Genomic DNA, 12616 nt, shown 5'->3' with positions numbered 1-12616 from the left:
CCTACCATGGATGAGTATGCTTATATTTTGCGTATGCCAGTTTCTGATAGAGTTCCTTTAGTGGGGTGGAAGGAATTCTTGAATCTCGAGTTTATGTTGAAGCTATTCACTTGAGGAAATCTGATGTAGATACTAATCTCAGCGACAAATAAGGTATCAACGGGATGACTTTGAAATTTTTGATTGAGAAAGATTTTTCTTTTGCTAATGTTATCCTTACCTTACTCATCTATGGTTTGATCTTGTTCCCCAATATTGACAACTTTGTTGATGTTATAACTATTAGGGTCTTCTTGGTTGGGAATCTTGTTCCAACTTTTCTTGATGACACTTATTTCGCCATTCATCATAGGACTTCTAAGGGGGGTGGAACTATTGTCTGTTGTGCGTCTTTATTGTACAAGTGGTTTATTTCGCACTTGCCGCAATCTTCTATATTCAAATAAAACAAGGGTTGTTTAATGTGGTCTCAAAGACTTATGTCTCTCACCAATGATGACATAACTTGGTATTATTCTGTTTATGATGACGTCAAGATTATTGATAGTTGTGGGGAGTTGTCTAATGTGCCTCTTCTTAGTACACAAGGAGGAATTAACTACAATCAGGATTTGGCGAGACGTCAACTTGGGTTTTCCATGAAAGACAAACCTAGCAACACTTTGTTAGAGGGTTTATTTTTCTAGGAAGGAAAAGAAACTCAAGGGTTGAAATCCAGGATGGTGCATGATTGGCACAATATTCATAGGAAAGGAAAAAGTGAGCTTGGATTGAAGAGTTGTATAGCTTTAGAATCTCACACTAGTTGCGTAAAGAAGAGAGCAAAAGAATTCAAGATGTCATATGCTTATGAAAGACCTATGTCCTTAGTAATCGTCAAATCGCCCACTATTAAAGGCGTAGAGGAGTTGCAAGAGGCTTTGGATAGGATGAAAGAAGAGAGGGATGATTGGGAAGATAAATTTTACACCTGACACCTTGAGAAGGTAGAATTGTAGAAGCAGATGAAAGAAAGACGACTTGATATACTTGATTGAGCAACGTGTTATGAAGAGGTCAAGGGACCAAAAGGATTTATTTTTCTCTAACAATTCATCATCTACTCGTCTTCCCACTTCGGGTGTTTGGAAAGATATTTTAGACCAACTCGTGATGGAGAAGGATGCCATGAAAAGTAGTTATGAAAGAGAGATCAAAAGACTTCGCAAGAAATATCAACTTGGAGTCGGGTCATCATCGGATATGATTCCATAGATCTAGTTTCTTTCTGTTTATAGTCGTTGAAATTGTATTTCTAATTGTAATCCTTCACATTATTAATAAAATGAGATTTTCATTACTTCAAAATGCGTTATTCCCTTTATGATGTTTGCGATTTGTTTTATGTCTTAACATTCCTTGAAAACTTCACATTTGCATTTGCATATCATGCATCATGTTGCATCTTGGTCTTGCTTTGATTAAGTTTACCATGGGTCTTATTTCTTCCTTTCTTGGTCTTCATCCATATAAGTTGTCTCACCAGTACAACACTCGTGCTAATCAACTGAAGGAGATGGATCGTCTAGAGCAAGAGAATCGTGAACATCACGAAGAGGTGACTACTTTGAGGGACCATTATGAAAGGCTCAATTTTATGATGGAAACTCTTGTAGTTGCTCAGAATCAACCTCATCCTCATCCTCCTCAAACTCCGCTTCAGAGGACTGTGATTTCTGAAATTGTCTCTACGCCCATTTTTGTGGCTCCAGTCAATGATCCACAACACCATAAGCCTCCTGGATTCCCTTTGGGCATGCCTCATAAGTTTGTGCCTGAAGGATATCAACCTACTGTCGAAGTTCCTATGGCTCAGCCGGTTATGTCTATACCACCTCTCGTGGTTCATGTTACACTTTATGTTGAAGAACCTGTTTTCCATGCTGACCCGAGTGAAACTGTTGTCTATGAAAGGATGAATGAATTTCAAGATCAGTTTCAAGCTATGCAGAAAGAGATTCAGGATTTGAGGGGGAAAATATTTGTTTGGGAAAAATGCTCACGATCTGTGCTTAGTCCCTAATGTGAAGATTCCACATAAGTTCAAAGTTCCAGATTTCGAGAAGTTTAAGGGAACTCTTGTCCTTTGAGTCATTTGGTGATGTATGCTCGCAAGATGTCGACCCAAACTGATAACCATCAACTATTGATTCACTACTTTCAAGAAAGTCTGGCTGGTGCTACTTTGAAGTGGTACATGGGACTTTATAACACCTAGATCCGAACTTTCAACGACCTACGTGAAGCTTTTTTTTGTCAGTACAAGTATAATGTTGATATGGTATCGAACAGGGATCAACTTTGTTCTATGTCCCAAAAGCATAAAGAAAATTTTAAAGAGTACGCGCATGGATGACGAGAGATTGTTGCGCAGGTCAATCCTCCGTTAGAAGAGAAGGAAATGAAAAATCTATTTTTGAAGACTTTGGGTCTGTTTTACTATGACAAGATGGCTCCAAGCGCTCCTAGTGATTTTACCCAGATGGTAATCATGGGAATAAGATTAGAAGAAGGTGTCTGTGAAGGACGATTGAAAGAAGGTGGTTCATCTAACAGTCCCAGAAGGTATGGGAATGACTTGCCCAAGAAAGAATATGATGTTAGTGCTATTTCGCAAGAGAAACGTATAATATCTCATAGAAACAATCAGCGTCACCAGCATGTGGCGTCAATTACTCCAGTTATAAATGATGCTTCAGCCGTTCAAATAGCACCAAGTTATCAACCATATTTTCAACAACGTACCGATCAACAGAATCAACAACATTAACATAGTTGTATCCAGAGACCTACACAGTTTGATCCAATTTTGATGTCCTATGCAGAATTATTTCCTGCTTTGATACAGAAGAATTTAGTACAGACAAGGACTCTGCCATCTATTCTGAAAGAGCTTCCGTGGTGGTATAAACCTGATTATCGTTGTGCATTCCATCAAGGAGCACCCGGTCATGATATTGAAAATTGTTTCTCTTTGAAAGCTGAGGTGAGAAGATTAATGCAAAGTGGTATTTTGTCCTTTGAAGACTCTAGTCCCAATGTACAAGCCAATATGTTGCCTAAACATGGTGGTGCAACTGTGAATATGGTCGAAGGATGTCCGTGAAAATACCGTGTTTTTGACGTCAATCTGATCAGAAGATCCTTGGTTGTGATGTATGCAACATTGCGCGAGTTGAGCTATTATGAGCATGACCATGCTTCTTACCACATTTATTCCAGAAACCCTCGAGGGTGTGTTGTGGTGAAAAGATATTTACAAGAGATGATGGATCAAAATCTTATTCAGAATACAAGGGATATGGATGAAGATGAGCATGAAGTAAACATCATAGTTCCCCGTTTTAATATCCCATAACCAGTTGTGATTGCATATAATGGTCAGAAGTTTGTTGTTTCTCCGTTTGTTATTCGTTTGGCGGGTCCTACGCCCTATGAATCTGAAAAAGTTGTTCCGTAAAAGTACAATGATACCATGTTGGAAGATGGTAAAGAAGTCCCAATTCCTTCCTTTTCATCTGTTGTAAACATTACCGATGTAAGTGGTGTGACCCGAAGTGGTCGAGTATTTGCTGCTGCAACTCCTAAAAGAACTGAAGATGTTATGGCAGGGAATCCAACTTGAGAGAAAATTCCTGTTATGCAGTCTGGCCAGTCCAGTAGTATGGGTCAGAATTATGATCAGGATAAAGTGCTAAAATTGATTAAGGAGAGTGATTTCAATGGCGTGGATCAGTTATTGCACACCTCATCCAAGATATTCGTCATATCTTTGTTTATGAATTTAGAAGCTCACAGAGAGGCTTTGTAGAAGGTCATAGAGCAAGCCTATGTTGATCATGATGTCACAATTAATCAATTCAATGGCATTGTGGCCAATATTACCGCATGTAACAATCTGAGCTTCAGTACTGAAGAGTTGCCCGAGCAGGGGAGGAACCATAACTTGACTTTGCACATCTCTATGAACTGTCAAGAAGATGCCCAGTCCAATGTGTTGGTGGACACTGGTCTTTCTCTGAATGTTTTGCCCAAGGGCACTCTGTCCAAGCTTTCTTATCAAGGTGCTCCGATGAGATTTAGTGGGGTTGCTGTGAAAGCCTTTGATGGCTCAAGGAAGACCGTAGTTATGGAAATTGATCTCCAAATGAAGATATGTACGTGTTTATTTCAGATCACTTTTCAAGTGATGGATATTCATCCCGCCTATAGTTGTCTCTTAGGTCGTCCATGGAATCATGAAGCTAGGGCGGTGACATCAATTCTCCATCAAAAGTTGAAGTTTGTAAGGAATGGGAAGTTAGTGATCGTGGGTGGCAAGCAGGCCATGTTGGTGAGTTATCTCTCTTCATTTTCATACGTTGATGTTGACGAAGTTGTGGGAACTCAGCTTCAATCTCTTCCTGTTGATGATAATGTTGTTAAGAATAATGGGGAATCCATGACTTCTTTGAAAGACACATAACAATTGGTGGAGAATGGTCAACCTTCTAGATGGGGACAAGTCGTCGAACTTGCTGAGAAGAAGAACAAAGCTGGTTTGGGCTTTTCACCTGGTTCAACTTGAAGAGATTTGAAGAGAATTCAAGAAGTTTTTCATAGTGCTGGATTTATTCATTGAAAAGATCAGTCTACTGCCGCAATCCTGGAAGATGATAAAGAGCAAGAAGCGCAAAACTTTGTGACGCATAGATTGATATGTCAGAATTGGACTGCTGTTGATGTTCCTTCTGTTATACATTTATCAAAGTAATATATTTTTTTTGTTATTTTCAAAAATCCTTTCACTATGCCCAAGGTGAAAGTGAATCTATGTGAGCTTTTTTTCAAATGTTGTCGTCATTAATAAAATGTTTTTAGTTTATCCATATTATGTTTTCTCTTTTTGCTTTTTCTGAAAAATGGTAACATAAAAAACCAAGATAATAATCGCTTTAATATCTGCATCACAATGTGTGTCTATTTGTTCATATTCTAAAATCAACATAAAATTATTGTGCAGATTTATCGTTAAACCCATTGAAAACAATGACCTTATGCCCTCTCCCAACTTTGAATTTCATGAGTTGAAATGGAAGAAGAGGATGTTGAAGAGATTCCTGATGAGATTTCCTGTCTGCTTGAGTATGAGGAAAAGACCATTCAGCCTCATAAAGAGCCATTGGAAGTGATTAATATGGGTTCCGAAGATAACAAGAAAGAAGTCAAGATTGGGGGACTGCTTTATCCATATGTTAAGAAGAGGATGGTAGAGATTCTTAGAGAGTATGTGGATGTGTTTGCTTGGTCTTATCAAGATATGCCAGGTTTAGATACTGATATTGTGGAGCATAGATTTCCATTGAAGCCAGAATGTCCGCCGGTTAAATAGAAGTTAAGAAGAACTCATCCTGATATGGCTGTCAAGATCAAAAAGGAGGTTCAAAAGCAGATTGATGTTGGTTTCCTTGTTACTTCTGAGTATCCTCAATGGGCAGCCAATATTATGCTTATTCCAAAGAAGGATGGTAAAGTTCATATGTGTGTTGATTATAGAGACTTGAACAAAGCTAGCCCGAAAGATGATTTTTGCCTGCAACACATTGACATGTTGGTAGATAATACATCTAAGTTCAATGTCTTCTCTTTTATGGATGGTTTCTCCGGTTATAATCAAATCAGGATGGCACCTGAGGACATGGAAAATACAACATTTATTACACCCTGGGGAACATTCTACTACAGAGTGATAGCTTTCGGTTTAAAGAATGTTGGTGCAACGTACCAAAGAGTCATGACCACTCTTTTCCATGACATGCACAAAGAGATAGAAGTTTATGTTGATGACATGATTGCTAAGTCAAAGACTGTAGAAAATTATGTTGAGTATTTGTTGAAGTTGTTTCAGCGGTTGAGAAAGTTTAAACTCCACTTGAATCCTAATAAGTGTACTTTTGGTGTTCGCTCAGGAAAGTTGTTGGGTTTCATTGTCATCCAGAAAGGTGTTGAAGTAGATCTTAATAAAGTCACAGCCATTCGAGAAATGCCTACACCAAAGACAGAAAAACAATTCAGAGGATTCCTTGGGCGTCTGAATTACATCTCCAGGTTTATATCTCACATGATTCCCATGTGTGGGCGAATCTTCAAACTTCTCTGTAAAGATCAGGGTTGTGTATGGACAGAAGACTGCCAGAGAGCTTTTGACAACATCAAGGAGTACATGTTGGAACGTCCTATCTTGTCTCCTCTAGTGGAAGGAAGGCCGCTGATTATGCATTTGATTGTGTTAGAAGAGTCCACGGGTTATGTGCTTGGATAACAAGATGAAATTGGTAGAAAGGAGTATGCCATCTACTATATGAGTAAGAAGTTTACAAACTATGAGTCTCGGTACTCCATGCTTGAAAAGACTTGTTATGCTTTAGCATGGGTTGCCAAACGTATACACCAGTATATGTTTTTATATATATTAAGTTTAATTAGTTCTTCTAATACAATTTTAGAAATCATTTTAAATAATTGAATCAACATTTTATAATTGGCCCAAATTAGCAATATTATAATTGACCCAAATAAAATAAGAATAATTGAATCAACATTTTATAATTGACCCAAATTAGCAATATTATAATTTCTTATTATTCTAAAATCAATATTTTCTCAAGATCATAATGACCCAAATTAGATTAATATCTTAGAAAATGTTCTTATGTTAGTCTAATATAATACATTATTCATAAGGTTTTATAATTTTTTTAAGTAGTTTGTATTTCTTCAATTACTATATCAACTCTAATAAAATCTTGAGATCATTATCACAATGTATCAAAAAAAACTTTCATCCATAATTCAAATTTTAAATTTTGAAACGAAAACTTAATTGTGTTGCCTAGAAAACATCTAAAGAAACCAAAAATTAAAATCAAAAGTTATAAAAAAAGAAGAAACATGCATAATAATTAGATAAATATAAAGAAACAAATACATGATCTCTGATTGAAAAATCATGAATATTGTCTGGGAGACTTTATTGGTCTTGGATATTTACAAGTGAAGAAGACGTTGAGAAATCCATGAACGTGGAAATCAAAGAAATGATATTGATGAGTGATTCAAATGTGCCACAAATTAAGGATATGATAAAATAAATTTTCCCTTAAATATGATGGGGGTATAATATGATGAAAAAATAAAAACTATATCAATTTTAACATATGTGACAAAAATTGCATAATTTCTATAATATTAAGCATAAGATTTATGATTGCAATTCTTATATTCTCAACTACGCAAAGTTAAAATTATAACATAGAGAAATAATAAGATTAGGTAATAAATATCATAGAGGGACATACCTTTTAAGATTTGATTTTATGTTCGGCAGGAGAATTACTACCCTAGATAGTCATCTAGGTTTTGTAGAATATATTAATTATTTAATGGTAGGTAGCTTAAATAACTAAACAATTTAAGGGTATGGATGATTTAATTGAATGGTTTAATCCATCAATGTCCATTCAGACATAAAACACAATCAATTAATTCATAAATAATTAACTATGCAATTTAAATTTAATTAATTAAAGAGTTAATATAACATTATTTTTAATTGTATAAAAAAACAATCTAAACTACTTCTACTATGTTTTAGATTACAAAATCAAAATAGAATATAAAATTTTAAAATAAATTGTATATTTAATGGTAATATGATAATCCAAGTCCACATAAAAGTATCCTCTTTACCTTTAACCTATTATATTCTTATAACAATAATGTTAAAACTTTTTAAAAAATGATTTCAATATATTTTAAATAATGTTAAAAAAACCTAATTTAACTAGTTTTATCTAAGGGCCCATATATTATATTAAAAACCGATTACAAATATTATTAATTATGGCATATTATTTACAATACTCTTTTAATTTGGTGAATAAATATTCACCTTTACAAGCTTTTAGGTAAGTTGATTGAACTATTCAGTTGATAAATCTTATGTTAACAAATCTCACAACTCGAATCTAAAAGGAAGGTAAGTTGTAGTTATCAACCTATTATTAAAAATCTCTTTAATAAAATATTGATCAATGATAATATGTTTTTTTAGGTCATACTAAACGTGATTATGTGCAATACTTATGACTAATTTATTATTAAGCAAAACTTTCATATAGCTTTCATAACAACTTTCATAACGTATCTTCAAATATTCTAACATTTGTTTCATTTATAGTAGTTTTACAAATTCTAATACCATAATTTGAAATCTTCTTTGACCCTTGATTGAGCCACTACACTTTTATTTTTATTCTCCATGCAACAAGATTCTTAAAAAAGAAAGTACAATAGGCATAATTAGTTTTTGATTACTTACTGAATTTGCATAATTAATATTGGCATATGACTCCATAGTTAGACTCCCACCTCTTTTGAACAAGAATCGATTTCATGGAGTGATTTTAATATTGTAGAACTTGGTCTATAATTTGTATATGTCTTTCCCTTAGGACATGCATGAATTAATTCGCCACAATGATCTTATAAAAATCAAGAGTGTCATTAACATATCTTACTATATTGATCCACTTACATCTCATTTCTTTCTTGTCATTTTTCCTTTGAATAATCACCCAAGTCAAATATTTCTTAAGTTCTTTCATTCCTCGTTGATAACTTGAACGTAATTTTTGTTAATACATCTTGAATAGATAATGTAATTTTCAAAGAATATGTTAGTTCAATAAAAATATTATATTACAAAGAAATATGTTTAGAGGAGAAATATATAAAAACTCGAGATCTTTTTTGTTTTATCATAAAAATAGATAAATCATTCGAGTCAATATCAAATCATATTTTTCTTTTAAAATTAATAACGATTAAATTTAAGTATTTTTCACTGATGATTTTATAAGAGTAATTTACACCTTTGGATAAATTAAGAGGATTTATAGTCTCCAAGTTATAAAAATAAAGTGAATTATACCTTAGTTTCTAATAAAATGATTAAACCAATATACGATTGCTAGGATTATTCTATTTTGGTCTTCGAGATACGATTGCTACTTACTCTGTCAACTTAATCAGTATTTTCACTTTCTTGATCTCTATCATAATTAGGTAATATCTAAATTTATTGAAGATAAATTTAATTGGTATATAAAAATTAAAGTAATATGCCATATAAAAATTGTGAATGATTATTGTAGAATAGAGAATCTAAAGATTGAAACATGGATTGGTAAAGCCAAGTGTCTCAGGACAATTGTGTGTTGCAACACACAAAACTCACATGCTTCGTGGAACTTTCTTTTTAGTTGGATCGTGTTGTTCTTACACAACTTGGTTTATTATGCAAGTATGTATCTACTCATAATTTTAATTGTTTTACTAATAAAATATTAAACATGTTTTTGGCTTAGACATTATTTTTTTTGTTACGGTTATAAATCACATGAGTAAATAAACCCGCATTATATGTCATTATTGATTAGACACAATTAAAAAATTAGTTAGTAATTTCAATGAAATAAATTGCATATGTTAATAAGTAGTTAGGTATGTTATAGAATCTCGCTATAAAGCATAAGGTATCACGTGTTTAATTTTTTTTATATTTTTTTAATTAATTCAATATGTAATTTTTTTTTATAAATATGAAGCGTCATGCATAATACTCTTTATTCTCCGAGTGAAACCATTTTACCCTATGAAACTTAACATTTTATAGTGTTCTATATCACTTGAGTAATTAGTTATTATAGTTAAAAATATTCTATTTATACAAACACTATATTAATGGATTTATCAAAATTCTTAGGACACTTTAAATTTAAAATATTTGTTGTGAAACAAATAACCAATATGTTTCAAAATATAAATAGATTAAGTTGGTTAAAGTATTGCCACTGAGATATTGAGGAACAATGCCATCATGCATTATGGTCGCAAATCAATCAGAGTAATATGTGCATTCATAAATTCTAGTAAAGAATCCTGGAGGTTAGAGTGGAATCTACAACTTATTACTATAATCTACATCGTAAGATCATTTTTATTGAATAATATTGACCCTCAATTATACTTATATAATAAGCGAATTAGACTATTTGCTTATCGTTGGATCTCACATAATTCAAATTTTAAGATCCCAACCCAATGAACATTGATGAAAATATAAGGTGGACATGTGAGGATTATGACGATAAACAATCTAGATCGAAAGTTTCACGCTAGGACCCAATCACTACAATAACAATAAAGGATAATAATTTGGTTTTAAATGTTGTAAAATCTTTTCTTTGATTTGTTTTAATAATGTACTCTCAATGAGAATCTTAAACACTAATGAGTTGAATTTAATTATTTAGAGAGCACTCGCTACTGCTCCTATATTTTGTATACTATCATGGGCAATTACTATTAAGGGGTCTACTTGTTCAGTCCACTTACTCTAATTTTTGTATCAGAGGTTATTGTACTTGGCGAACCACTGAGAGTTAGAATGTACGAATTCTTTTCACCTTTAACATTTTAACAATTTTCATTTTTTCCTTTAAATTATTACCTTACATTTTTTTACGTAATCATTTCTTAACACTAAGACTAAATTAAATACTTTTATTATAAGCATGTGCATTTAAATAAACCGTAGTAATAAATAACAATATTGTATGATATTGTTGGAAGTTGATCACCGTTGAACATGTGGTTAATGCTTCAACTTCAATTTTAATTTATATAGAATTGATACTCATTAGGAAATATCAAGTATTTACAAGAATCATTCTGTTTGAGTTATTTGTCTTTTTCTCTAGACAAGAGGATATCTTAAGTGCAAAATACAAAATTACCCAATTTAATTATTATTTTAGTTTATAGGATAACTAATGTTAAATATGAGTTGGTGGTAAGAAATAACATATGTATCAATGAATGCAATAATAGAGTATACATTTAGTTTGTGCTTTAAAAGCTAAATAGAAAATCAAACTAATAATACTTTGTAATTATTGCTTTATTGATTCCATCATGATTGAATCATACAACAAGTAAATAAATAAATAAATAAAAATAGTTAAATATTAAAAAAATATAAAATTGGTTTAACCGAGCTTCAACAAACTATAGTACTATTTATTATCAATTAGTTGATTTTTCAAGTTTATTCTAATTTTTTAAAAAATTGTATTTATCATTAACAAGTACTGATACATAGTAACAAAGTCTGTTAGTTCATAAGATCATTCTTTTATTGGTATCTTTATGTAATCGTTAGTTAGTTTTACAATAAAGAAAGAACATATAAAACTAAATTTTTTTCTTTAGTATACTTTTTCATTTCATCTCTATGATTGAAGGATTTATTTATTTATATTTCTACAGTTATTTAACTTACAACCCAATATGACAAGATGTGTTAATAATTATAAAAGTAGAGAGAAAATTAAATTAAACTTTTATTTGTCAATCAAGCATAGATAAATTGTTAATTTTAAAACAAATTTACAGGTCGTTGGACATGGTTTTGATTATTCTAGGATTGTATTACTTTTTGTGGGGCAAAACGAATGAGTTGTCTCATATGTCTCAAACAAATGTAATAGATTCTGATTTATCAATAAGCATGATTGATGATGTTATTGTGCATAAATCAACAATAACGATAGTATCAAGTTCTTCATCTTGTGAGACTATATCATGATTTTTATTTATAGATAACTGCATGTATTGTATGGTAAATATGAAGAAGTAGATTATTATTGTACTTTAAAATGATAAAATTGTTCAAATATAATAATGCTATTTTTATTTTCATTCGAGATTGTTCCTTGTAAGTTGAAATTGGTTATCATCTAAAAAGTACATATATTAAGTAATCACTCTCTAGTTTCTTTCATAAGAAATAATTAAATTAAGGCTAAAAGTCTTGGTAAAGAAGTTATATTTTACCAAAATATGTAAAATTCAAGGTAGTGTTCAAGATTATAAATAAAGGTTTACAACGATAATTAATGATGACAAAGACAAATTGTTACATCTATTTGTAATATTTATAGTTATGGATTTGTCGGTGATTATTCTAACAAATAAAATGAAAAGAGGCTCTAATATATTTAAATTTAATATAGTCTTCCTTCATTATAAAAGGAACACATTATGTTATAGTAGGAATTCAATACACATAGGATACGAATGCAAATACAAACATTAATGCCTATATAGATATGCATTTGATTACATAATTATTTTCAAAATGAATTAATGGGGACGAGTATAATAACACATTGCCAAAACATTGTCCAATGTCATCCCTACCTACATAACTCCAATTAAAAATATTTATTAACTTTTGTGATAATCGTCTCTTGATAACTCAACATACAATTAGAAAAAAGATTTTGCTTCTTCTATTTTTAATTTTTTAAAATAGAAATGATTGAATTGAGTGAAAAATCATCTTCAGCTTTTGGCTTGGCTAAATTTTTAATAGTCGAAACAATTATTTTACATCACTATAAAACATATATAGTGAGCCACATTCTCATCAAGAAAGAGTTCATTACTTTAAGTGGCTTTAGACTTTGAAACC

General features: G+C 31.8%; 1 pseudogene; it reads left to right on the top strand.

Annotated features, from left to right (window-relative positions):
• Window positions 1-2488: 2488 nt before the first annotated feature.
• On the top strand, window positions 2489-11728 carry LOC127122349 (WAT1-related protein At1g09380-like; annotated as a pseudogene).
• The last annotated feature ends 888 nt before the right edge of the window (window positions 11729-12616 follow it).

This window comes from Lathyrus oleraceus, chromosome 2 (genome assembly GCF_024323335.1).
Source record: "Lathyrus oleraceus cultivar Zhongwan6 chromosome 2, CAAS_Psat_ZW6_1.0, whole genome shotgun sequence".
NCBI classification, from domain to species: Eukaryota; Viridiplantae; Streptophyta; class Magnoliopsida; order Fabales; family Fabaceae; genus Lathyrus; species Lathyrus oleraceus.
The sequence above is the reverse complement of the archived record's forward strand: the minus strand, read 5'-3'. Positions and strand labels throughout refer to the sequence as shown.